Consider the following 26,565-nt stretch of genomic DNA (forward strand, 5'->3'; position numbering starts at 1 on the left):
CTGCCCGGATGCGGTGAGTCTCCCTCCAGAAGATAAACACCTGCGTATTACGGCTCGGCAGCCCCACCGCCCAGAATCCAGATCCATTAACCTCGGCCCTCAATGGTGAGGCCCCGTTGACCTTGTACCCGGGGGAGGGAAGTGTCCTTTGCTTACCTAATATTCCCGGTGACTTCAGGCAAATAAGCCATTCTTCACGGTTGGCCTTCACTTGGCTCCACGTTATCCTGATTTATATAGAACTTCCCACGATTCCCCTTGAGGTGACTGCGCTTTGGAGCTGTGTGAAGTGATCCATATCTGTGCTGTTTCTAATGCATTCGTGAAACCATTTATAAGCTGATTGGGGAGGAAAGGTGGTCCATAAATGCCTGGAAATAATAATGATTGCGATGCTTATGAGTGATGAACGGTAAGTACGCATCGCAGCGGGGCACACACCGCCTACTCACAAAGGCTTTTTCTCCTTTTCGCAAACGCTTTCTGACCAATTGATACTTAATAAAGGAAAACTCGCCCTAGGAAGCTTGATGGCTGATTGCTAAAACTCATCAGCATGGAAAACCCACACCGGCCTAACAGGGATGACAATTGTGTTTGCGGCGATGTGTGTGTGCTTCACCTGTTTTAAGTTAGCAACTGTCGCAATGCCCGTGGATGTGCTTGGCATGTATGCTGAGTCCATCCTAATTGCGACACACAGTTTCGTTTAGAAGGCCAGGAACGAAAGGCCACCGTGCCCATAGGTCTTGCAGGGGACAGTCAAGGTATTTTGGGCACAGTGGACAATCTGGTGATGGAAGGGGAGGGGTTGGGGGCTGGGAGAATGGGGTCAAGGGTTAAAGAAGTACAAATCAGTAGCTGATGGATGGTCACGGGGATGGGGAGCGCGGCAGAGGGAATGCGGTCAGCAGTAATAGGATGGCCAGGTGGAGGGCCGGGGGAGGGAGGGAACAACTGGGGGCATCGTCTTATGAGCTATATAGATGTCTAACCACTGTACTGTGTACTCGAAACTAATTTGAATAAATAAATTCATTTTTAAAAATATAAATGAATAAATAAATAAACGGAAAGGTTTTGCTCCCCTTCTGGAACGTGACACTTCCGGTGTTCACGTCGCTCCCCCACATGGCTGGGGGTCAAAGCCAGGTGGAAGCAGAAGTCTCCAAAGCAGGTGGGGGCTCCGTGCGGGGGCCTTGCGGTCCCTGCTCCTTCTGCGAATGGTTGGTCCGCCTTGCGGGATTCCTCCCCTCTCTTACCTGCGTCCTTCCCGCTGCACGTCCCCTGCCCCTTCCCGGCATGCGTTGCTGTCCCCGATCCCCGCCCTTCTGAGGCGAGGCCTTGCGGAGGAGGTCGGAGAGGGCCGCTTCTCGGGTGCGCATTGCCGGAATCTCATGGGAACCTCTCCAAGGGAGCGATGTGAAAAGAACGGGCGAGTCTCCCACGTTGTGAGTAGGACTTTTCGTTTCCTTTGCCACGGCCCGTAATATGTGGCTTTTATTCTTACAACCAGTCAGCCAAAAACAGGCCCCGTTCTAGGCAATGAGCTTTTTGACTTATATTTGTACCAGGGGATGTCATATGTGTGCATATTTCACAGAATTTATAATCTGCCGTCGGTACTTTTTGTCAGCGTGTGTTAAACTGGATCGCAGATCCTCTGCACTGACCTCAGAGGGACCGCTTTTGAGTTTTATAAATAAAACGAAATGTATTCCTAAGGCTCGGTGCGCGCACGCGCGCGCACACACACACACTCATGCACACTCACACACATGCACACACACACGTGCACACACACACGTGCACACACACACAACCGCCCATACGCATAACCGATATCGTTCTTAAACTTCGTAGCTATAAATACGACAGAATTTAGCATATGATATTTTATTACATCACATGAAATTCAGGATTTCACAGGGAAACAAGAGTAAAATAGAGGATAAGGAGCATGTCCCTCCACCCCGCACCTTTGTGACACTTTGAGATCGCCCCTCTCTTTCTCTGGTCAAGGGCAAGCTATCGAACATCTCTTTTCTTTCCACCCCGACAGCTAAACTCGGGAGCGGCAATGCCCTGAGTTTTTGCTGCGTCATTGGCTCTCAGAGTGACTACAGCAAACGAACACCTGCCGGTCTCCTGTTCCCTATTCAGGGTGGTAACGCAGCTCATGGCATCGTCCTGTGTCACAGGAGGAAGAAGCAGGCGACAGCCACGCCCGAGGAGCGTAAGGACATTCCCTGAGTGCCGCTTGTGCTCAGGAGAATTATGCAGTGACATTTCTGTGAGTTATTTCATTTCTTAAATGTCATTATTATTTAAAAAATTAATGCAAGTTCATGGGGGGGGGAATCACACAGTACGAAGGATAGACGATGGAATGTCGCCCTCTCTGTCACTTCCCTGTCTCTCCCCCAGAGGAGAGTTGCGACTTTTCCAGGTGTCCTTCCGCCGGTGGCCCAGGCCGTGCAGGTGTTGGTGCGGATTGGCGAGGAACGCACGTCCGTGCATTTCCGCGCTTCATTTTAAACCTAAAAAGTAGCAAACCACACACACTTCTCTGGACCTCATTCTTTTCGCTTAATAATATTGCCTGGGACATTGCTTTGCGTTCGTACGCAGAATCACCTCGTTTTTGATGCTCACGCAATCCTCCTGAGTTCTGTTACTGTCGATCTGGGTGACACGGAAGCACTAGACCTCGGGCTGTCTGGGGGCCGCTGAAGCAGAGTCAGCAGGGGCGGCAGTTGGACACGAGGTGGCAGGAAGGCGACCAGGGGCAAAGTGGAACCCGCGAGGGTAAAGCGAACGCGCGCCTTTTCCCTACCACCTCTGTTCTTGACCATTCAGGGGCGTGCGGGGTCAGCCGGAGCCCTTGGCCGTGGAGCCGAACTCCCCACCTGGCCAGGAGGCAGGAGACCTGCCAGGGAAGATGCATCGGGGCTGCACACCTGGCTGCAGTGACGCCCACGCGCCAGCGCGCGCCGCGCGTGCAGGATGCAGGTGCACCTGCCGCCACCGGCCTTCTCACTCGGTAAGCGCCGCGCCTGCGCCGCGCTCCACCCGCACCTTCCTCAGGGCGACGGGAGAAGAGGGGGGAGGGGACGGGAGCCTAGTTCCGGCCCAGCGGGGCTCCGGGGTCCCAGCTCCCCACGAGCCCCGCGCTGAAATTTTAGGCTTTTGCAGTAGGGAATAATGGCACGTTCAACAGGTTGGTGACATCTCCAAGATGTCCTTGAGGGGAAGAAAGATAACGGGTCCCATTTACGGGCTCTTAAGATGGCTGTGAGTAATGTTTCTAGAAGCATCCTTCAGGAAGCTGGACAGACTGGCTGCTTGAATACTGGGGACGCAGATACACGAAGACCTTCCCCCCGCCCCCCCGCCCTGCGCACGCAGAGTCGATAGTTACAATCTTGATAGTGTGGCGAGTAAGCTTGATTTTGAAGAGAAAAAGGCTGAGGATAGAACCTTGGCAAGACTCATCATTCGAGAAACACGTGAACATACCTCACCAAGTGGTGGGTACTCGGCTAAGCATTAGGAAAATCTGCATTTCTTAAATGTAGGGTCAGCAGGGGGATCCGGCACCCGGGTCCGGGAATCGCGAGCGGGGCAGACGTGGCTGCGGGGCGGCGGTCCAGGTGAAGCGCGGGGCCCGTCGAGGGACCCGCTCATTCCGCCCCGGTTCTCGAACCTGCGGGTACAAGGCCGTTCTTGACATTCTTTCGTTTTCCTTTTAACGTCTGTTGGGTCTGTAGTTATTGCCTCTCTTCCATTTCGTTTTTTCTTTTTTCTTTTTTTACTTTGCCAGTTTGTGTAGTACTTTTATTATTATTATTATTATTATTATTATTATTATTAGTTTTGGTGTACAACACGATGGTTAGTTAGGCATTTATATAAATTTATGAAGTGAGCCCCCTCTTCTTCTCATGTTAGTAATTTGTCTCTTCCTTTTTTTTTTTTTTTTTTTCATTCGTTCACCTGGATAGAGCCTTATCATTTTATTGATCGTTTTTCGAGAAACAGCTTTTGGTTTCATCGATTTTTCTCTATTGTTTTCCTGTTTCCATTTCATTGATTTCCACTCTGATTTTGAATATTTGTTTCCTTTGACTCACTTTGGGTTTAAGTTGTTATTTTTCTAGTTTCCTAAGGCGGATGTTTACATTATTGATTTTCGATCTTTCATTTTCTCTAATATATGCCCTCGACGTTACTAACATCCCTCTAAGCACTGTTTTTGCTGCATGTCGCAAATTTCGGCATATGGATTTTCATTTTCATTCACTTTAAAACGGTTTTTAACTCCTCTCGAGTGCGGCGTGGTCTCGAATGCCGACGCTGGGGTCATGACGTTGGTGTAAATGTGGGCCCCGTGGCTTCTTAATTCTACAGCTCCCCCCGCGGCCACGGTCGTCCAGCCGCACGTCCCGAGCCGCCGTCCCACGGCCCCGCGTCACCCTCCACACTGCTGTCTCTCTGTGTCCCTGGCGCTGCGCCATCGGCACCTCGCTCTCGACCGGACGCGCCTCGCCCTGCGTCTCTGCGGCAGATGTCATCGCCTCCACTCCGCCTGCAGAAACGTGCGCGAGACCATCGCTGGCGCGGGGCGGACTCAGGAGTTGGATGCGGGTTCGACTCCCTGGGGGGCGGGCTCCTCTGTGGCGGTGCAGAGGGGGCGATGACTGTGCTTCCGTTCGGCAGGTGGCCCGGCCAGACCCTCCATCCCTGGAGCCCGTCTCTCGTGTCTTCTCAAAGGTCCCCAGTCTCTGGATCAACCGTATGCTCCCCTCTCCTCGCACAAGCAGCATGCTCACCATGCCCTCTCGAACATCTGCTCTCTCGCCCTCTCTTCCTCGTCACGGGCAAAAGTCTCCAAAGAGCCGTTTCCACGTCTCCTTTCTCAATCTCTATCTACCCCGAGCCAGAGAATATGGCTTTGCTTTGACCAAATCATTTGCCACAGATGCTCTTTTCTTTATTTCAATGGTTAGTCTTCCGTGTTCGTCGTGTCCGCTTCCAGTAGTTTTAGACGCGTGGGATGTTTTCTCTTATTTGATGCCGTTCTTTTCCTTGGCATTACCTTACAGCTGTTTCCTCCTCAGTCTCCTTTTCTGGCTTCTGCCCTTGCCCGTCGTTGCTCAGGCTCGTGTCTCCCTAGTTCTACCCATGTGCTGGGCGAGCCTGTCCACTCTTGCCATTAGTCATCCCCAATGTCTGACACTGTTTGGTCCCCACCCCTGCGCTGTGCTGGCCCTCCGAGCTTCAGACCAGACCAGGTGATGGCCAGGGGCCGAGTTTCCTCGAATTCCTTAGGGGCATCTCAGAGTCTGCCTGGCAAATGGAATCCATTGATGCTCCCTAAAATTATGTCTGCCTTGGTGACCTTCATTTACGTGTATTCCAAAGAAGAGAGAATGTAACTCAGATCTCTGCTTTTTTTTTTTCCCCCAAGACTAATCAAGGAAAATATCAACATCGAGGTTTCATCTGGCAAGGATAATTTACGAAGCAGCAAGCTGGTGAAGCAACAAAACATAAAATATTTATTGAGCCCGAACTTCATGCTTCTGATTGCTATTTCATGGTTAATAATAATAATAAACATATTACTGACAACTTTAATTTTTTATTTCAAGAACTTGAACTGTCCTTATAATTATACAAACCAGAAAATTCAGGGCAAAACTGTTGTCAAAATGTATCCACGGTGTCTTAGATTTGGGAGGCACTAACTGACCTGTGTTGTTAGCAATCATTTTCTAAGAAACCCATAAAGGGATTTTTATTTTACGGCAAAAGTCTTACAAATGCACTCTGTAGTTTAAGGCGTTGAGTGTGAGAGGAAATACAGATGAGAAGGGACTCGCATCGAAATGAATCAGAATCATCTCTTTTCTAAAGGAGATTGAACGTCTAATATAATTGTTCTTCTTTTGCAGAGAGATTAACCGATCATTTCCAACTTTTTATTCATACAAACCTCTTAGAGTCTGATATTCTATTGCAACTGTGTGGGTATGTGGGGATAATTTATCAACTTTCATTTAGAGTTAATAAAGTTGTTTGTGTGGGAACCGCTCCAGATAAAATTGGAGAGACAAGATTTTCTAGGTTAGGTTAGCTTAGAAATATTGCTTCTTAGAAAACATATCAGAAGTGTGTTCAGTGAAACTTTGCTTTTCTTTTCCTTTTTTACCATTTAAGAAGTGAATGCTATAGGGCCAAGCGCATTCTCACAATTCATCCATTTACCAGAGTGGTTGATTATATTGATTTTTTTCCCCCTACACATTTCAATCGAAATAATATGTTTTTCTCTTTAATAAAATGCATTTTTACAGTAGCGCTTCATGGTTCCGGAACTGTCCTTAGAATTCAAAATCTTCCTTTTATCTCCTTGACATGTGTCAGCTACAGCTGTATTAAAACGCTACATTTTAATCTTTCCGAATTCAATTCTCTTGACGAATTTCTTCTTCCTCCATGCCTGGAGTTCTGACTTCAAAAAAAGCTTTTCATACACACGAAAGATAAACGCCGGGAGAAGTGAAGGAAGGATTGGGTCAAATATCATTGGAACCTCTTTCTTCCTGCGTTTTGAGATGTGAAATGTGAACCCAAACCAAATCGTAAAGGAAGCCTGGCTCGTATTCTATTCTCTGTGGGTTCTACGGGAAGAAATGGTGCCTCTTAAAAAGAACAGTTCATACACCGTGTGACTTCGCCATGATATCCAATTTCTTCCAATATCCCTCCTGTAAATGGAAAATCCTGCGGGTCACATGTTGCGGACCGTGCCAGGCTGGAGGTCACGTTGTGAGGATGCGGTGTGAAGCATTACATCCCGGCCTCTCAGAGGCGTTTGGCGCGTCTGGGCTGTTGACCATTAGAGGGACGTGGAAGGGAGAAGCCTGTCAGTGCAAACAAATGAGAGCGCGTTCGGGGCAGTCCGTTTTCCTTGCGAAGTGCGAAAAAATAAAAAAATATAAGAAGAGGAAAAGCGAAGTGGGTGACCTTCCTATGGGAGGCTTCGGCGCTCAGAGCCCCGGCTTCAGACCCGGGGTGAGCGCGTGCGCGCTCAGAGGCGCACCTGCCGGCAGATGGGCGCACGCGCATGCGGGGAGCAGCCAAACCGAGAGAGAAGCGTGGCGGTGTGTGTGAGCGCGCGTGTGTGTGAATACATGTGTGTGCATGTTCATCTGTGTGTGTGAACGTGTGCGTGCACATGTATGCATGTGTGTGCATGGGTGTGTGTGTGCATGCACGGGAATTAGAATCTTTCGAGTTTAATTCCACTAAAATCGCAATGAGATGTTAGGTCACCATAAAGAGTTATTGACCAAAATAAAGTATGACGACAGCGTCTACGTGCAATTGAATTACCTTCCATTTTTTTCGTCAGGTCCAAAACTCACGTCAAGCCATGCATCCTTTTAATTCACCTCTATGGCCCACGAAATTAAAGTTATTTATGTTTTCAGGGGATGGACCAGCAGGAAGGCCTGGACTCCAATCCTGCTCTTGAAATTAAAAAATATTTATGAGCCCTCTGTGCCTGAGTTTATTCACTTATAAAAGGGATAAACGACCAATCTCACTGTTTCTCACCCTTTTCTTTTCCTCCTAAGGATTATGGATGCTTAACAAGTGGGCTGGACAGCATCAAATGCTCAGCACATAAGAGCCGGTGTTCCCGGTGTCTTTATTGTCAGGAGGATGTGGATTTCCACCCAGAAGCCGCAGACGCCCTTCACCACGCAGAAGCCCGGGCGGCTCCCGCTGACGTCGCATGGGGCCGGGCTGCGGTTTTGCACAAAGCTAAGGCTCTGAAGCGAGGCCTCGGGGAGGAGACGCGAGGGGCGGAGGGGTCCCCCTCGCTCCACCCCGCACGCCTCTTCGGTCCACTCCCCTGGGCGGGCATTTCTTTTTCTGTTCGTTTCGTAGTTCTTCTCTGAAACACTCGGCGAAAGCGGAACCTTTGGGAATGAGCGGCCCCGGCTGCTCCCTCTGCGGCAGGTGTTTGTGGCCACCCAGCGCTTGCAGTCCCCGGCTCAGGCGTGACGACCTCCTGGGTGCCGCAGGATGCGAAAGGTGCCCGAGGCTCCACACGCCTCTGGTCTCTCTCTGCCACCGTCAGCGCAGCACCCATGGGGCAGGAAACGAGAGGTTGTCACCCCTCTCGCCAGCAGGCTCTCGTGACAGAGTAACTCAAGGTTAGAAGCTTTGTCTAGTCTCTGTTCCTGTCCATAAAGATGAGGACGCACGGCCGTGAGGTGGAGTGGGAAAGGCAGGAGGCAGCGCAGGATGCTCCCGGGGTGGGGGGCGCACCCATGGGTGGCCGGAGGGACTGGCCCCCGGCTCGCCACTTAGAAACCACGGCAGGGACGGCCCCGATCAAGGCGAGACACAGAGGCGCTTGACTTGGATGGAGGGGACGGAAAATCTGCCTGGGGACCCTCCGTGCCCACCGGAGGCAGCGCTGAGATTCGTGAGGGTATCAGCTATCTGTGTATTAGTCACAATTCAAGCTACGTTTCTTGGAGTGTGGCCCGAGTGCCACTCAGGAATATTTGCTCAAGGCCCCTTCCCCCCGGGTCTGTCCCCAAGCCCCACACGCGCGTCTTCGGGAAGCGACCAGGCCGCCCTCGCCCTCACCATCGCCAGCCCGCGCCGGCTGCCGCCGCCCGGCCCCACCCCTGCCTCCCAGCCCCGTGGCCGTGAACTCGGTCATCGGCTCGCACTCCGGCTGGTGTCCTGACTCTGCATCCGCCTCCTCAGCGCCAGGGTCTCTCCCTTCTGGCTCGTTCTGCACATTACTGCTAATTTTACTCAAATTACTCCCTTCCTTTAAAACTCTTCGGCGATGACTTTTTATTACTAATTTATCCACCTAAGTGCCTTAGCCTGCGTCTGAGGCCCTCTGCAGCCTGACCTGGATTTAGATTTTTTTTTTTTCTCTTTCTCGGATCCTTTTACTCTGTGCTAAAGCAGGCCAGTGTTTTTCCTTCCTCTCTCTTTCTTTCGCTAATGAGACATTCTATTTATTATTTATATTGTTTCTTACTCCAATTAGAATTCCACCCCCCTCTCAGTGCAACGGAATCTTTAAATAGCCAGCGAACAACACCGGGCCCATCTCAGGCCACTGCGGTCAAAAATGAAGCGTCACCCCTGCTCTGGCTGTCCCCGAGCGAGCCCCGCACTGAGTCATCGGGGCGTGACGTGCGTGGGGGTCTCTCTCTGGCCAGCTCGGAAGCGCCCGGGGAGCAGAAGCATGTGCCGAGGCGGCACCGCCAGCGAGGAGAGGCCGAGGTTCTGGTCCTGACGGGGCCTCGGCCACTGCCCCGAGCTCACGAGGTGACGTTCTGACTGAGCTTAGCATCAGGTGCCGTCTCCCGCCCTCAGCGCAGTGTGCTTCCCTGTCGCCGATCAGGGGCCTCGAGTCACTAGCAAGGGTTCCCTGACATCACGTCGGGTGGGCCCGGAAGGTGGTTTTGGTGACCCCGAGATGATGCCGTGCAACGGTTCTTATGGCCGGCTCTTTGCTGAGTGTCCCCATAGGCAAAGAACGCTAGAGGCCCGTCTGGCTTTACTCATGCAGCGTGCACTGGGTGTCGTTACGGGAGAAGCTCAACGGAGGTTGCGTAGGGGATGCGGGATGAATGAGACATGGGTTCGCCCTCAAGGAACTTAGAGTTTGGCGGAGGCAAGGAAAGGTGGATGCCAAGAACGGTGCGCGAGGCTGGCCCGTCGGGCTCAGCCCACCTGCCCATGACGGCCTCCTCCCCGAGCGCGCAGACTCTCACACGCAGAGGGCGCCGTGCCCAGGTGTGGGAGAGCCAGCGAGGCTCAGGCGCTGTCCTGGGACCTCCTGCTCTGGCCCCTCTGGGGGACAGGCCCTCGGAGGCCCGGAGGGCCGGGCGCCTCTCCTCCCTGTGCCTCTACTTCACGGTGCGTGACGGAGCCCACTCTTCCCTGCTCACTCTCTCCATGCCGCAGCCCAGACGCCCCGGGTTCAGGCTCTGAGGGCTGAGGCCGAGGTCGGGCGGGCCCTTGCGAGAAAGGCCCTCTCCCCGAGCCGTGTTTCCCGTGGGGACGGAGGCGTGGCGAGTGCCAACACAGTGGCCCTTCTCCCCATCACGCTGGCTCCCGTTCCCGGCTCCCTCGGCAGTCGTGGGGTAGAGGTGCTCATTGGGAGGATTTGGGAACGCTTTGGTTCTGGAAGGCTGGCGAGAGTCACCCACACTATCCTCTAACCCTTATTAGAAAATACAGCTTCGCTGAGAGTCGCAATGAGGAGGAACCAATCCACTTTGTATTTTACAATTTACCAAGTGCTTCCGCTGGCAGAAAAAGAGGAAATTTGCGAGTCTTTGGTGCAGAGATTTTTCGCGTGGCATCAACACGATACATATCAGTTCCCTTTGCCAGTCTGAGGGCATTCGATGAACTCCGTCGGAACACGAACAAAGTCAGAAAACGAAGTCAGAACACATCTAAGGGTCCTGGAGGAGTCTGCCATTGGACGCCACATGAGTGTTATTTTTTTAGATGGCAGACATGCACATTCTCATAAAAGTAGAAACGTGTGATGATTTTTGTCCGACTTCGTGTATGACGAGCACACCGGTGCCTTCGGCCGTTAAGCGTCGCGGTCGAGGGTCACGGCCATGGGTGTGAGCCCTTTCCCCCCTCGGGTTTCCCAACTCAGATTATTTGTAAACTTGCATGGGACATTACGTTGGGGGCCAAGTGCAGCAAAAGTGTTGTCTTCCCGGTGACAGGGGCTGGTGTCCCTGTGGAGCGAGCTCCATTAACTGATGAAGATGTCACACCGTGTTCTACAAGCGCCAACAGCTGCATATTGATCACCGGGCCACGGGCCCCGCAGACCAAACTCTCCCACTGCGCAGTCAGGGCAAAGACACTTAATTAACGACTGGGCCGAATCCGGCTGTCCTATTATTTACAGAGACGCCACCACGGCTGAGCTCCACCGACGTGCAAACAAGCAGGCCTCGGGGAAGCTCGCATCAATAATCCCCAGGCAGACGCTGCGCGAGGCCCGGTCGCCCGGCCCCCGGTGATTTACGGCGTCTCCGTGGCCGTGTTCCCGTGTCCCCTGCATGCAGATGAGTGACCGCAGCGGGAGATCTTCCTGTTCCGCCTGCGCCCGGCCTTGTTCGCCGCAGAAACGCCCTTATCTCCGCGCGGGCCTTAATGGAGACGGATGCCCGAGAGGAGGAGTTCCTGGCATCTTTTTTTTTTTTTTTTTTTTTTTTTTTTTTGCGAGCGTTTCCATGCATTCGCTGGGCATCAGATGCGCTGAGACACGGGGGACATTCAGTCGCCTCAGCAAACCTAAGACGCGTGAACCTTGAGACTGTGCATTTAGGGTTCACTCTAGTTGGGTCGAGGATTCTAGTACGAGGTGAAATTATGGTCATTGTGAACCCAGAAGAGTAGGAGATGTACTTCCGGGTTAACCTGGGCGACCAGGAGAGAGGCGGCAGCAGGCAGGGGCCTGGGCACCTCTGGGAGTGGGGGGCGGGGCAGGGCCGCGCGCTGAGGGACGGGCGGAGGCGCCAGCAGCTGTGCGAGAACCACGGGGAGGGCGGGCGGGAAGGGCGTGATGCTGGGTCAGTTCGAAGCCCTCGGCCATCGGTTGCTCCGAGGATTCATGGTCCGGGACCAAAATAGGGTCCAGGCGCTGGAAATAGAGCAGAGAGAGTACATTCGAGAGACGGCCTGGAGGCAGGATGGAGAGATTTGACGAGGGGCTGGGTGTGGGATGGGGGAGGGGACGAGAGTGCGGCTGGAGAGACACGTGGTCACCGCGCCTCAGACGGGTCCCCATTCGTTCCTGTCTGCAACTTTTGAAAATCCTGCTTTACTGTCTTCTTGCATTTCATGCGGCTGCGGGCAATTTGATGTCAAACAAGTTTCTATTCGTTTGTAAGTGTACGTGTGTACATGTGTGTGTGCGTACATAGAATGTATGTATGTACGTGTGTGTGTACAACTATCCGTCTATCGGTGGTTTATCATTTACCTGTCTATGTATTCTCTATCACTCTTATCATCATCATCGATCTGTTATCTATCTGTCATCTATCTAATTTTCCTCTGGATAGTTTCGGATTTTTAAAACTCCTGTTACTCTCAAATTTCAATGTGATGTCTGAATGTGAGCCTTTCCTATCTATCCCGCTCGGGACTTGAGAAGCCTTGAAATCTGAAATGTCATCTTTAAATTTTGGAGAAGCTTCAGTCGCTGTTTCTTCGAGTATATTCCCTTCCTCTATTTTTCTCTCCTTCTCAATTTCTGTCTGGAGCGGCGGATCTGCTGCTACCCCCTGTGTGTCTCGGCTCTTCCCCATGGTCCCGCTCTGCCTTACTGCATCCCCGGATGGTTTCTGCACTTGAGTTTTAGTCCTTTGCTTCATTCTTGGTTCAATCTGCTACACACCCCCCCCATCACCGTGTTCTCTGCTTAAGTTATTACATGTTTTCACGCCCATTATATTGCCACATGGTCTCTCGTTCCTGCTTTATAACATGACTGCCGTCCCTTTAGCCTGTGATGACATTCGTGATCTTATTTTAAATTCTCGAGGTACCTGCTCCATTATTTCCACTTCGGGTGGCATTCGGAGTTTGTCTTGTTGTCTGTCTTTCCTTTATAATGGTTGCAAGGAAAACTGCGTCCCTCAAGCTCTGCCCTACTGCATGGAGTTTTCCAAGGAATTCCAGACACGCCCATGCGAGAAGGCTTCGCGTCAGAACCGCGGCTTATGTCGTTGCCTCGCGCTTGGCCCTGCATCTCTCAGGCCCTGGGAGCCCTCTGCGGACAGAGGACACTTTCTTGAAGGAGTAATTTTTGGGGACCGGTGTCAAATACAACTGACACCAACTGTCCAATTTACACAGGAAGACAAGGGTACATGAGGGAATGGAATTTCTGTTTTATCTATTATTTATGTCTCAATTTGAGCCTGTCTAGTTTATAAGAACTAGCCATTTATTACCCTGACTTTCTGGTCCATTGTTGGCATACTTACCTATTTGAAATGTTTTAATGTTTGCTTTAAAAAAAAAAACCACCTGTAAATATTCTCACAGGGATTCATGAAGTGAAAGAGAGAGCAAGTGCCATTTCGAATTGAAATCCCCGGATTCTCATTTTAAATGAGTTCCTCATTGAAAATTTGGATCTCTTTCTGGTTTGGAGATCCGTTTATCCACGTGACTGCATTAAACGGTAGGTACAGTCTCTTTTAAAATATACATATGTGGAAAACTAAATGAGGCGGTTTGGGTTCTGTTGACTGTCGAGCCGACGTCCACCTTACCGAAGCCACTTCTGCTGGAGTTGGAGGCTGACGGCCGTCAATACCAGTTGCTGCTTACGCCACTACCCATCTTCCCACAGATCGCTGACCCCTTTGACACTCGTGATTACTTGCTGAATGCAGCTCACTTTCAGTCGCCGTAATTCAGATTCGTTATGATTTTAGCGCTTAATCCCATCATCCATCCTGAAAAAGTAATCGTTAAGTGCTTAATATCACATCAAAATCTATAGAAAGAATTATGCAGAGTCGGTTCACACTTTCTGGTAGCTTATGATTTTAAGGAAATTTTGACAGAAGTTACACAGAAGTTACATTTCTTGTTTTCTAAGGCACACTATCCAGATTCTGGGACATTTATACACTCATAAGTAAGAAATGCGTTTGTGACAGTTAAGTCACAGCTACCCAAGGGGTCTTTCAGAATACACTAGAGTCACTACTTGTTTTAATCAGTTGTAGAAATTCTGGTTTCACTCTATAGTACTATGTCTTATTTTTAAAAGTTTCTTAGAATGACTGCATCTGACTCTTTCTGAAGTGTAAGTTAATTGGCATCAAGGTGGGCAGAATGATCTCATTTCAGTGTGGTTTACCTTTGGTTGTGAGTTTTAAAAACCTACCATCACCTTCAGCTTGAGGAATGACAGGCTTTCATTCTTGTAGATGAAAATTCCTTCTTCACACTTGTCTTTGAGAAATTCCTTAGAGAGATACATTTTTATCCTTTTAATATGTGATTCACAAAGTTTTTTCCTTTGAGATCTGAAACTCAAGAATAGTTAGAAAAAAACATAGTGTACATGTGCCCACATCATTGCATCAAAACTAGATTCCTCCCTCCCCACGGTCCGGGCTCAGCAGCCAGGTTCCAGAATGCTCCATGCTCTTCTTTATGGGCATCTGTAAGCCCAGTTACCTCTGAGGAAGATAATCTTTCTCTTCCCCTCTAACGGATGAGTACGTACGCTTCCTATGGGTCTCAGCTTAATTGTCACTACTAAGTTAGTTCTGAAACTACACGTCCAATGGGTTAGCCTCACGAGTTTTGCAGAGAGTGAGTTCTAGGATTTGAAGCCATTCTCTCTTCAAAGTCACCCAAACACACTGCAAATCAACTTTGCATATGCGTTGCTGCCGTGGAGGAAACAAAGTTCGGGCTATGAAAGCGTGGATATGTTCTTCCTCCCGAAGTGGCACGCGCCACTTCTTGTCACATTCCACAAGAAGAAGTAAGTCTGATAGCCACCTCCGACCTCGAAGGAGCATCTAACTTTAATTGTTCTCCATGTCCAATGGTGGGCAAGTGATGGACGCCATCATCACGTCAGGCTGACAGCCGTGGGACGGTGCCATCGACTGCAAAACATACCTGGGTGGTGAAGATCTTAAAATTTGAAAAATAAAAGTGTATCCCAGAGTAACAAAATACGGTGTCTGAAAACTGCATTCTTTTACTGGGAAATGTTCAAGTTAGAGAAAGTCCATGGCCAGTTTCTTTAACCAGTTAAAACATTTATACGACTTGGCAGAAGTTGGCCTTCGAAACATTTTATAAAATTTTGAGACGTTTCATGAGTTTTTTCAAATCACAGGTACTTATTTTTTAATATTCGCTGATAGTTTAAATAATTCACATTTATTTGATTGGTTATACAAGTTAGGTTTTCATTTTATTACTAACACTCGAGCTGAATTTCCAAGTGTGCTAATAATTTAATAAATCGAATGAATGCTACTTAGTTTATTAAAATTCCTACTTGAAGCACCCACATTTGTTTTAAGTTCTAAAATTTTAAATGTGGCATACATGTTGTATTTGCTGATTATTACACAATTTGTAGCTGCACCATGGTGAGTGTGGACCAACACCCACCATGCCATAGTTTCTGGCACACGTGAGTACATAGTGAACTTTTGTGCATTTCTGTTTGAGGATTAAAATAACAAAGAGGAGAAAAAAGGACCAGTATGGGGCTATGGGCTTCCTAATAACGATATGATTATAAGAACTTCCAAATTCTTTATAGGAAAATACTTGGAAAAACCACATTCCTGATTCCTATAAAAACTGAGTTAATTGACCAGTACAGCTGATGTATTAATGGCCTTTCATGCGTTGAATTATAACAAATAACACTTTTGGGGGGTATATATTGTTTTATTCCCATTTTTTAAAATAGTCAAAGCTTGTTTAGTTGAAACATTTGCGAAACTCCTTAGCGCTTGCGTGAACTGTTGAGTTTGAAAATCATCGACCTCGTTTGCACACACGTGTTTACAGATAAGGAAAGGAGGCAGGTGAAAATTTAGAAACACGATTGAGGAGCCAGGGTTCAGGGTTTTGTGGTCCCGCTTTCTGGACTAGTGGTTTTCATGCATGCACACACGTATGTATGCATGTGCGTGGCTGCAGGTGAGTGTGCGTGCATGGACACCTCTCCGTGTGTATGCATTCATCTGTGTCTGCAGCCGTGCATGCCCGTGCATGCATGCACACACACACGTGTGGGCAAGCATGCCTGTGTGCATACATGTGCATGCACATGAATTTGCATGATGTCCCTGGATCACATGTGTGCACAGATGCCTGTGTGCATATGTACCTGTGTGAAGCCATGCATGCATGTATGTATTTTATTACTTCTTTTACAGAGATTCAGGCACATCTACAGACACCTATTATACCCTACATATTTTAGATTTTTTTATAAACTACAGTTTGACCCTCTCTTAATGGCCAAAATAGTTAGATTTTACTTACATATATTAGGTACATTTCCTGGAAAAGCCCTGTGCTATAATAGTTTTAAGACGTCTGCATATTTGTACTAAGGATGTGAATATTTTTGGCTATAGAATGCTTTTCTATTGTCACATATTTGATCCTGTATTACATTTATAAGGATAAACACTCAACAGAACTTTGCTAAAAAAAGAATATTTATTGTATTGATTATTTCATCACAGTGAAATAACCTCTTCTTAAATACGGAATGCAAAGGCATTTAAAAATGTAGAGCGCATCTAAAGAGACAGAAGCCTCACCTGAGCACTCGTCACCTGGAGACAGCTCCATCACTGCTCCCACGCGTCCCCCGATGCTCATGCGCACGCGTCTGCAGTCCTGCACAGACGACCGTCCTGTGGAGGACCCCTGGTGCTCCACGCCTTATCCTTCCTCTGAGGTTTCTTGCCGAGCCTTCTTCACTTCACCAGCTCCCTGCCCAGCGCAGCCATATGGACCAATGTCCTTGCCCTCTCGCTCCCTGCCCCCATCCTCACCTGCAAACGAGCAGATGCCCCAGTGGTGAGGGTCAGAGCCTCACCAGAGTGGGATCTTCACCTCTCCCCTCAACAGCTCGCTTTCCTCACTAAATAATGAGAGTATCATTAGAGAATTTCCCAAGTTAGCTGACGGAGATTTAGTTACACTCTTTGAACCGCATCATAATCTTTGCACTTACTGGCTATCGAACCCTGGCGTTGGTCTCAGTCCTTTAGTTTTGCAGCAGTATCAGCCTTGGCAGAGGGGCCAGGGACACTACTTCCTTCTGTTTTCAATTTAGAGGGGTCCTTCTACCCCATCCTGTGCATCTACGCTTAACACGTAGAAATATTTATTTCATTAGCGTGTAAATACCAGTGAACGAAAAGATCAGAGTACTAGGGAAAAGAGGTAGGAACCCTTAAAATCAGACCCAGCAAACCTACCTAATTGCAGACATAGCTGACTGGGAAAACAATATGAATATCTAGACTATTTCACAGGAGACAAACTCACCAGCATTTTACAAACACTCTGTATTTATTCTGTTTTGACTATCTTCCCATGCAGCGCGATTAATCATTTTTTTAATGAGAAGTTATATTTCTGGCTGAAGCATTAAAAGATGAACAAAGTTTGTTCGTGACAGGTCATAAATGCTAAATGAGCGTGAGAGACCTCTCCCAGTCAGCCTCCAGTGAGTGCACCCCTTTATTATAAATGTGGCGATGACTCAGTTCCAGCAGCGCCCGGCATCGGTGACGGTGAAGCACTAATTCTTCCCGTTAGTGCAAATCCAAAGCCGGAGAGAGGCTAACGCTTTCGTGAGCCCGTAGCTGTTCTTATATTTTAAGTCTAGCCGAGGAGATGGTCCTGGGATCGTCGGTTTCCACCAATTAACCACTTTTCTCTCTTCCATCCATTCTGCCCACCCAGCTTTCATTGTAAGAGGAGGAAAGAGAACAGGACTCGTTTTCACAAAAAGGTCAAAGTGAGCCTCTCCTCGCATTTGGAGGTTGGATGTTGTGGTGACTTCATTTCCAGGCACCATGGAGACCCCAGGCTTGGGCACAAAGACAGTAATTGTGACTCAACATAAGCCTTGGACATCTTTTGGCAGGAATAAAAGGGAATTCTTTTCCTCCTTTTGGTGACTGAAGCTGTGACAGAGACAGAAGCTGTAGTCATAGACTTCAGGTGACTTCATTCTGTTGTCGGCTGCTTTAAAAATGTACGAGCGTTTCCCAAAATATATAACTTTTGAAAATATTCGAAACCAACATTTACGAAAAAGACAAATCGCCGATTGAGTGGCAAGTCTACCAAATTATAAAATACTTGAAAATAAATTGCACTTAGGAAGAAAGAAAGCATTTTTTTTTTTTTTTTTTTTTTTGCTTTGGGAATGGTTCTTTAAGAATGTTAAAAATGGGAAGTAGTATTCTTTAAAAAAAAAAGATTGTCTAAATTAAAACGAATATGGAGTGAAGTAAAGTAAAACAGTACAAAAACAAGAGACCTTCCCCCTGCCCCTGTCGGTGCCGTGGCTCCCCATGCCCTGCCCCCCACCCTCACCCCACCCCTTTATCTCTCTCTGTGGCAGAGCGGTGATCAACGGCAAACAGGCTCAGAAACACGTCCACCTCACGTTTTCAACATTCCCGTTGGAAATTCAGGATTTTCTCTAAAGAAATGGGACGACCAGGGTCTTCCCGTGGCACCCCCGCGCACAGAGCGGATGTAGGAAGCACACGTGGGTGGAGCGCGCAGTCCCTGGTCCGCGGAAAAGCAGCTTGGAGTGTCCCTCCAGCTGGGGACTGTTAGTTGGCAGGCCTTAGGATCCCGGAAACCTCCAGGTCAGAACCAGGAGGGCAAACAGAAGGACATGAGCCGATGCTGGCGGCGACAAATTCCGCTGGGCTTCGTGCGCTTCCGGTTGCAGCGCAGTGTGAGTCGCCTGAGCGACGCGGAGCTGGAGCCCTGTGCCCAGCGTCTTCCCGTCATTCTCCACACATTTCTCTGCGCCTACGTTTGGCTGAATTTCTTTCTGCATGCGATATTGTCTGAAGCCATTTTCTCATCAGTCATAAATCAGAGTAGCGACACAAACGCTTGCTATCTTCCAATGTCATTCTGTCTAAGAAAAAAAAAATTATTTGCATGACTCATTAGTCTTTGGGGAATTTTAAAAAGAAGCAGGGCAAGGCAAAGGCGGCCCCCAGCCTCTCTCTACTTCCGGATCTGTAAACGACTTTTAAGACGCTAAAAACTATGCACACGTATCCAGCAGGGCGGTATATATGCATTGATCTCCTTAGGCCATCTTTATTACAGATGAATCAGAGGCAAACGTCCATACTCCCTCTGAAACGCTCGAGAAGTCATTTTGCCTCAAGAATTACGGATGCTCCCTCTGAATGCATCACTGATTCGGTAAAATGCCAGGGGATAGGGGCAGGCAACCAGGGACCCTGCATGGCGTGAGCGCAGAGGCCTCGTGTAAGGCTGAGCGACTCCACCAGCCAATCAGATCGCCTTCTGTCCTGGAAAAGATCTGGGGACTCAAACATGTTAATCAAAAAATGTATGCGTAAGCCGGTTACAATGTGTGCCCTGCATTCCACTCTAAGCTAGCCCGAACTGGGCAGGGGATTTATTTTCTTGGTAATCACTGGTTCTTATTGTGTATTTGTATGGCATCCATCATTCTGAACGTATTATAGGTAAAGCGAAGGGATTCATCATCACCCAGGAGCCTAAGTCACGTAAGCATATCCGATTGGCTTAAACAAAATGGTAAAAATAACGCTGGGGTTTGGGGACAGCGGAAGATGGATGATGAAAATTTAATCCGCCCCAATCCATCATGTAATGCAGTACAAAAAGCAATTCATCTACTTACCCGTTTCCACATGGTTTATCTGCTAATACCTTGGTACTTAACGGAGAGTATTAGGCGCCGTGGGAAGAGAGAGGGTGCAGATGACGTTTTCCATTCTTCGTGCGGAGCAGCTCTCGGGGAAGCTCGTGCAGAGGTGGGCGCCGGAGCCAGGGGAGACGGCGAGGGCCGACGGAAGGGCGCGTGCGCCCCGCCCCGGGTCGCGTCAGGAGACGCGTGTGCGCGCTCGCGCCCCCAGATTTGGGACAAAACTCCTACGTGGCGATGTTTTGTGAACTATAAAACACCCCACGGATGTAAGGAAAACTGGGTCCAGCCAAGAAAACCCTTTAGATGGGATGCGTTCACGGTTTTCGTTTGGGTGGTTGGTTTTGAAGTCTCAGTTTTCATCCCCGTGGACATGTGAGAGGGAGGAAGCCTCGTCTCTGCGTCCGCTAAGATGCTCGGCGCGTGCAGAGCCCCCCGATTCCGGCGCCTGGCAGAGGACTGAGCGGGGAGCGTCTCCGCGCGCGGCCCCTGCATCGCCCCGCCTGGCGTTGCCGCATCTCAGCGCAGACGCGCGCGCACAGCGCGCAGGTGCGACAGCTTCCGAATCAGGCGGGCCTTAAACAGCACTTAATTGCCTTGCAGGTTTTGCTTTAAGCCAAGACCTTTGAGCATCTTTTCTCTAGCTCGTCTCACTTAGGGTCGCGTCATTCCTCCATGTTTGAGTAGGCAGGACGTGGGGCGACAGGCAGGGTCTGTCTACAGTCTGGAGGCCAGGGTGGGGCAAAGGCACCTGTGGGCGTCTGTGACTCAGGGGAGAGCAGCAGGCCCCTTCTCACCGGGGCGACGCTCATGATGCTCTTTGGCCTGATGGCTGTGGTCCCTGAGAAAGAAGCTCACTCCCATTATCCAAATTAGTGCTGCGATGAGAGTCTCATCATTCAGGGACAAAAAGAGGGTATTGATTTCCTCATTTTCTCATTTATTGGGGGCTTTGGAGGGAACTTGAGAGAGAAGATCTGGAAGGCAGGTTGGGTCCTTGTGAAAGTGTCTGTTTAACAATTTGCCAAAACCTAGGCACGTCTGTCTCTTTGATGCCCTGTGCAGTTAGGTTCTGATTTCATGTTTTTAAAGCACAGGTATGTATCCGAATAACGACTGGAAAGGATTATATAAAACACAGCTACCCTACCGCCTGTTAATTTGCTAACTCTGCCTTGCAGTTAGAGAGTGAAAAATTATGGGATAATCTCGCCTTTGTAAGTGATTGGATCATGGGCTGTTAGCCATAATAAGGACAATGTAAACATATGTACATAATTAAGGCTAAATCTTATATTAAGAAAAATTCCAATTATTTTCACAAGCACATGTTTCAAATCTTCAACCCAAGTGCTGAAAGCAAATCCAATTACCTGAATATAATTGTTAGACATTATTTGATAAACATGAGAGTAGTGTCTGTGACTGCATGATTAAAAAAAATAAGCAACCTTTGTTTTCACCTGTTAAATTTAAAATTTTTAGCCAAATGAATTAGTCTCCAGTTTTTTTCTAGAACGACTTTAGAAAAGATGTCACATTTATGTTAAAAGACCCCTAGAGATATGTTATTACTATGGCCATGCATATATTCAAATTACACATTATGGAGTCAAATCTGCTTACCCTGAGTTAATTTAAATGAATATGACAAGAGTTTCTGGGAAAGATGTCAGCTAAATTATATGTTTACAAACTCCTCCTGCTCTTCCCTTCAACTGGCAAAAATAACGTCCTCCAGAATTAACGCAAAGAACTTAGAAGAAAATTCTTCACTCTCAAAACGAAAACCTCAGAGCATAAAATTCAGGTGGAGTGAACGGTGCGCAGGGCACACAGGCAGTGGCCGCCCTGTGCTTCCGAAAAACCCGATGGCTTCCTCGTCGGGAGGCAGCGAAAAGGGGCCACGGGTGGGGACACCTTGCGCCCTTGACCTTCCCTGCACAAACTGTCAGCAGAGACAGCAGAGGAAGGAAACAAAGGCAGCCGAATGGCACTTGGGGCAAAAAAACGAGATGCACCTGCAGCCAGGAACACAGCGACCGCGCTTTTTCCTCTGACCGGGCTCCCAGCGAAACGGGTGAGGGCTGCAGTGAACCTTTGCAGCTTTGATCAAAGGAGCCAGGAGAAATCACACGCGCCGAATCACGAAAGCAAACGCCGACAAGTGTGAGCATCGCTCTAATTTGTTTTACCACCACCAACTTCCCGCCTCGGAACAGGGCAGCCTTTCACGGGTGTGGGTTTCCTTCCCACGGAAGGGGCATCTGCCCACCTGGGCGCTGACCTGGGGCGTGGAGCTTCCGATAATTCGGAGAAAGGCCACGGAGACAAAGCCTCCTGGCCGGGGACACCTGTCCAGTCCCTCGGCAGCTGTACGGAACACACACGACATCAGAGTCCAAGGCTCAGAGGGTCCCCAAACGGCGCCTCGTGCAAAGCAAGGGGACGCATAAGGCTTTGACTTACGTTACATTTAGGCGAATTGCCGGATCTGCTGGAGCTCCCCCATCCAAGGTGAGTAAACATAGCAAAAATAATTCAACAAAGCACTCAGTATGGGACAGGTAAACAATCCCACAGAACGAAACAAATAAATGAGATCAACAAGTGAGGACTGAAGAAACACTTTCCCAAGGACACAGGAAAAACATTTATTTACAACAGATTCTTTTTTTTTTTTAATTGAGGTGACTTTGTTTATAACATTATGAAATAAGTTTCAGGCGTGCAACAGTGTACACACCAGGCACGAACAAGCACACATGCAATCTTTGGTGGTGTGTTACGTACAGGTGGAGGGACGAGGCATGAATGAGGGATGGGAAAATGGTAAACGGCACGCAAGGCTCTGAATGAACTGACGACTCGCCCGTTTGGGAAGGAGGGGGATTCTGGGGCGGGGGTGGGGCCGAGAGGTGCTCAGGGCAGTCCGTCAGGATTCCGTGGTCATGTGCCACAGCGGTCCCCGCCTCTGTCCTCCTCCGCCCACTCTGCTCCCAATTCCAGGTCCAGCCAACGAGTCAGCTGGTCTAACTTGGACGGGTCTCCTCCTTGGCTGGGGACCCCTTGAGTGACACCTTGGCGGAAGTGAAATTAACGGGGGGATGGGAAAGAGGAAACATAGATTGCCTCGGTCCTGGACCAGGTGTCTGTCTGGCACAGGCCCCGAAGTGATAAATCTAAATATTTATCCAGGAAGAAACAACTGAAATGTCCTCAACTCTTTGAGCGTGTTGAAATTCCCTCTGTAAGGAAACATTAGAGCATAAAATAAATGGCAAAAAAAAAAAAAAGGAAATACAACTACAATAACGAAATAATTGCAATGAGAATAAAATAAATATAAAAAGTACAGGATACACTCACAGCTGTACTCAGAGGAAGCTAAGCGGAAAACGGGTAGCAGTGAGCGAGGAAATCCGTGATTAGGAGGTGGATTAGTAAAACGGATGCACACACACAAGACTTGGCTCTTTAAAGAGAACAAAAGACGATGAACGGTCAAACGCTAGAGAGAATCACCAAGGGGTAGCTCTGCGACATTCCAGTCTGAAATCTGAATAAAATATCTAATGTTTTCCGGAAATGTAAATGATCAAAATTGACTTAAGAAGAAATAGAAAATCCAAATAAGCCAAACTGTATCTTTGAAATTAAAGGGAGGGAGGTGGGAATTGCAGGGAGCCCGTATTCCAGAAAAATGTGTCAAGCTCCAATGGTTTCTATTTGCAGATTAGAAGGTCGTGTAGCTGGAAAATAAGAAATGAACTGAAAACTTCCAGAGAGTGAGAGATTTCCATAAGACAGGGAGTTAGAAAATTTAAATTAAAAAGCCAACCGTACATATGCTGTGTACATATAACCAGCTATAGAACATTATAGAAGAAAATATCTGTCTTATAGTTGCAATTAGAAACTGCTGGAAAGTAGAAATATTTTCTAAAAAAAGATGTAATACCTCTCCGACCACTTAGATCTCCTCCAGAAAATTCCACATATTCCAAATCAAAAGATCAAATGAATTTTTTAATTTTCTGAAGCAATTCTCAATTTCACCTGGAAATAAAAATACAAGAAAAACAGGCCGTTCCTAAAAAGAAGAGTAATTGTTAGTGGAGAAATCAGGGCATATGTAAAATATATTATGTAGTTATTTAAGATATGTTATTTACGTCTTCAAAACTTATACAGGATTAAAAACAATGTGGTTCTCACGTATGAAGCGATAGTTGATTTTTAAGCACAGAATCACTAATCTGCCAGCGACAAAAGAGAGGTTGGCCATAAACATGATTTCAAGTATGAGAAAAGATTGATCATTTAGTAAATGATATTGGTATAATAGACTAAATTTTATTTTTTAAATCTAGAAGCCTACAATATCATTATAACAATATTAAACCATAGGTGGTCAAAGGTTTAGACTTAAAAAAGGAGAGAGAAAAAACCGAATTAGGAATGAACTTTAAAAAAATAACCAAGAAGTCTGAAACCATAAAGTAAAAGTAACGTTGATGTTTAAAATATATAAGTATTTTAAAATTTCCTAATAGAAAATGCACCATAAGCAGTGTCAACAGAAAGACAATTAGCCTAATAGTTTTTGGACATGCTTGACGAAAATAAGAGCCTTATTAAGCAAAGAGCTTTTACAGATTGATAACTAAGGAATGAGCATCCGAATATAAAAGGGGACTTATAAACGCCCTAAAACAGTTGAAAATATATTTTCTTTTGCCTTAGAAACAGGTGATTCCACCCTTCAGACAAGGAGTTGGCACCCTGCATCAAAGTTTAAAAGCAGTCTCCGGCCGTGCCACCCTGAACATGCCCGATCCCATCTGATCTCGGACCCTAAGCAGGGTCTGACCTGATTAGCACTTGGATGGGAGACCACTCGGGAAGACCAGGTGCTGTAGGCATTAAAAAATCAATCGATCAATCAATAATTTTTAAAAATTGAAAAGTAATATATCATTTGACCTAGAAGTCACATTTTCCAAGGACAGTGCAGACAGCAGGATAAAGTATCTCGGCAAAATGGGAACAGTATTATTCATGATAGCAAAAAAGAAAAAAAAAACATAAAATTTAGTAACTAAATCGCGGCATATGTGCTTCTGTCGAAAGCGGAGCTGCGCGTAGCAGTCAGAAGCGATGCTGCAGACGCGCGGTTACGGACTTGACGGCCGTCTCTGACGTGCGGAAAAGCAAAAGCGGATTTGGGAACAGCATGGACGGCCACACCTTTTCCTACACTCTCCGTGTCGCTCAGGGGCCACCAGCTCACCCATCCTCCCCGGAAGACGGGAACGAGAAACGGCGCTTCTCCTCTGAGCGGTGGGACTTCAGGTGAGTCGGACCTTCTTCGTCTTCGCGTTTCCTGAGGCGGCTGCCATCCTTCTCTTCCCCTTCTCCTCCCTGTCCTTTCCCCTTCTTCTTCTGCTATTAGCGCAGGTCACATCGAGTGAAGGGGAAAAGCTATCCTCGTTTGGGAAGATGCTCGAATCAGACGACGGTTTTTAAACGTATCCCAACATTTTAGATGCTCCCAAAACCCTTAAAAAGGCGTGTACGTGGAGAGACACAGGCCTGTGTTTCCGAAGCAGTGTTCGAGGAACACAGCCATCAGCCGAGACCTTTAAATCGACCGGAGACATCCATTTAGAAACATGATGTTTGGAGATTTAATCTCCGAAGATAATCACGCTTTGGCCATCCTCTGTGGTACAGCTTATCTCTTTAATGCTATTTTCAAATCACCCCATCGGGCCTGGATGAGAAGTATAGCCGCCGGGGGCAGTTACCTGCACCCCGTTATTCCCTAGGCAGAAAGCTTTGTCGTCGTAACATTAGGGTGGAGAATTTAAACTTACAGTTCGGCCACTGGCAGTGAGGTGCCCAGCTTTTAATCTCAGCCCCTTCGTTGGAAAAGCCCGGGCTTTTGTGAGGTTCACGACGCCCACCTTCAGGGTCAGGGCGGCCCAGGTTCTAAAAGTGCAAAGCCCTTTTGCAGTTTCCCGTGGCTCCTCGCTCCTGAAGGCGCATCGGCATCTCCCGCTTGCTGGGATCCACCCGCGCTTTTTTTCTTTTTTTAATTAAATGTGTTGGAATGACATTGGTTAATCAAATTATATAGGTCTCAAGTGTACAATTCGACAACATGTCATCTTTTCACGGAACCGCGTGTTCCTCACCCAAAGTCACATCTCCTTCCGTCGCCATATTTTGACCCCTATACCCGTATCCACCTCCCCCCCTCCTTCCGGTAACCACCGACCCGTTGTCTGTGTCTACGAGTTTTTATTTGTTTGACTTGTGCATTTGTTGCTTTCAGTTTTATATCTCACGTATGAGCGAAATCACGTGACTTGTTTCACGTAGCGTGATTATCTCGAGGTCCATCCATGTTGTCGCAAACAGCAGTATTTCATCTCTTCTTAAGGCTGAGTCATAGCCGTTGTGTGTATGTCCCACAGCTTCTTTATCCAACTATCCATCGAAGGACACTTGGGTTGTTTCCATGTCTTGGCCACCGTGAACGATGCTGCAGTGAGCATCAGGGTGCATATATCTTTAGGAATAAATGTTCTCAAACTTTTGGGGTAGCTACCCAGAAGAGGGATGGCTGGATCATGTGATTCTAGAATTACACACGCTTTCTGATTCGGGTCTGATTGGTTCTGCGGTTCTACAGTTCCCACCCGTTCCCACCCGTTCCCACCCGTTCCCATATGCTGCTGCTGCTGCTGGTCCAGAGACACGCTGTGAGTTCCGGCTTGCGGCAGCTAACTCACGTACCAACCTCTGCTTCCCACCTTTTGAATGGTAAGCCCCCTGGTGGGGCCCTGCAGTGGATGTTAAAAGGGCCGAGTCGCGAGGCGTAGGAGGCTCCCGGAAAGAGGGCAGCGAGAATTCTCTTCCATCGTACCTGCCCGGAGTCGTGGATGTGAGCAGGGGCCACGCGGGACAAAACTTGACCAGAATCTTGGCAGGAC

The 26,565-nt window shown here is 48.2% G+C and overlaps 1 pseudogene; it reads left to right on the forward strand.

Moving 5' to 3' along the window:
• The first annotated feature begins 24,370 nt into the window (after window positions 1-24,370).
• On the forward strand, window positions 24,371-24,489 carry LOC118604317 (annotated as a pseudogene).
• Window positions 24,490-26,565: the final 2,076 nt, after the last annotated feature.

The sequence above is a fragment of the Rousettus aegyptiacus genome, unplaced genomic scaffold (assembly GCF_014176215.1).
Source record: "Rousettus aegyptiacus isolate mRouAeg1 unplaced genomic scaffold, mRouAeg1.p scaffold_m13_p_1, whole genome shotgun sequence".
Lineage (NCBI taxonomy): Eukaryota > Metazoa > Chordata > Mammalia > Chiroptera > Pteropodidae > Rousettus > Rousettus aegyptiacus.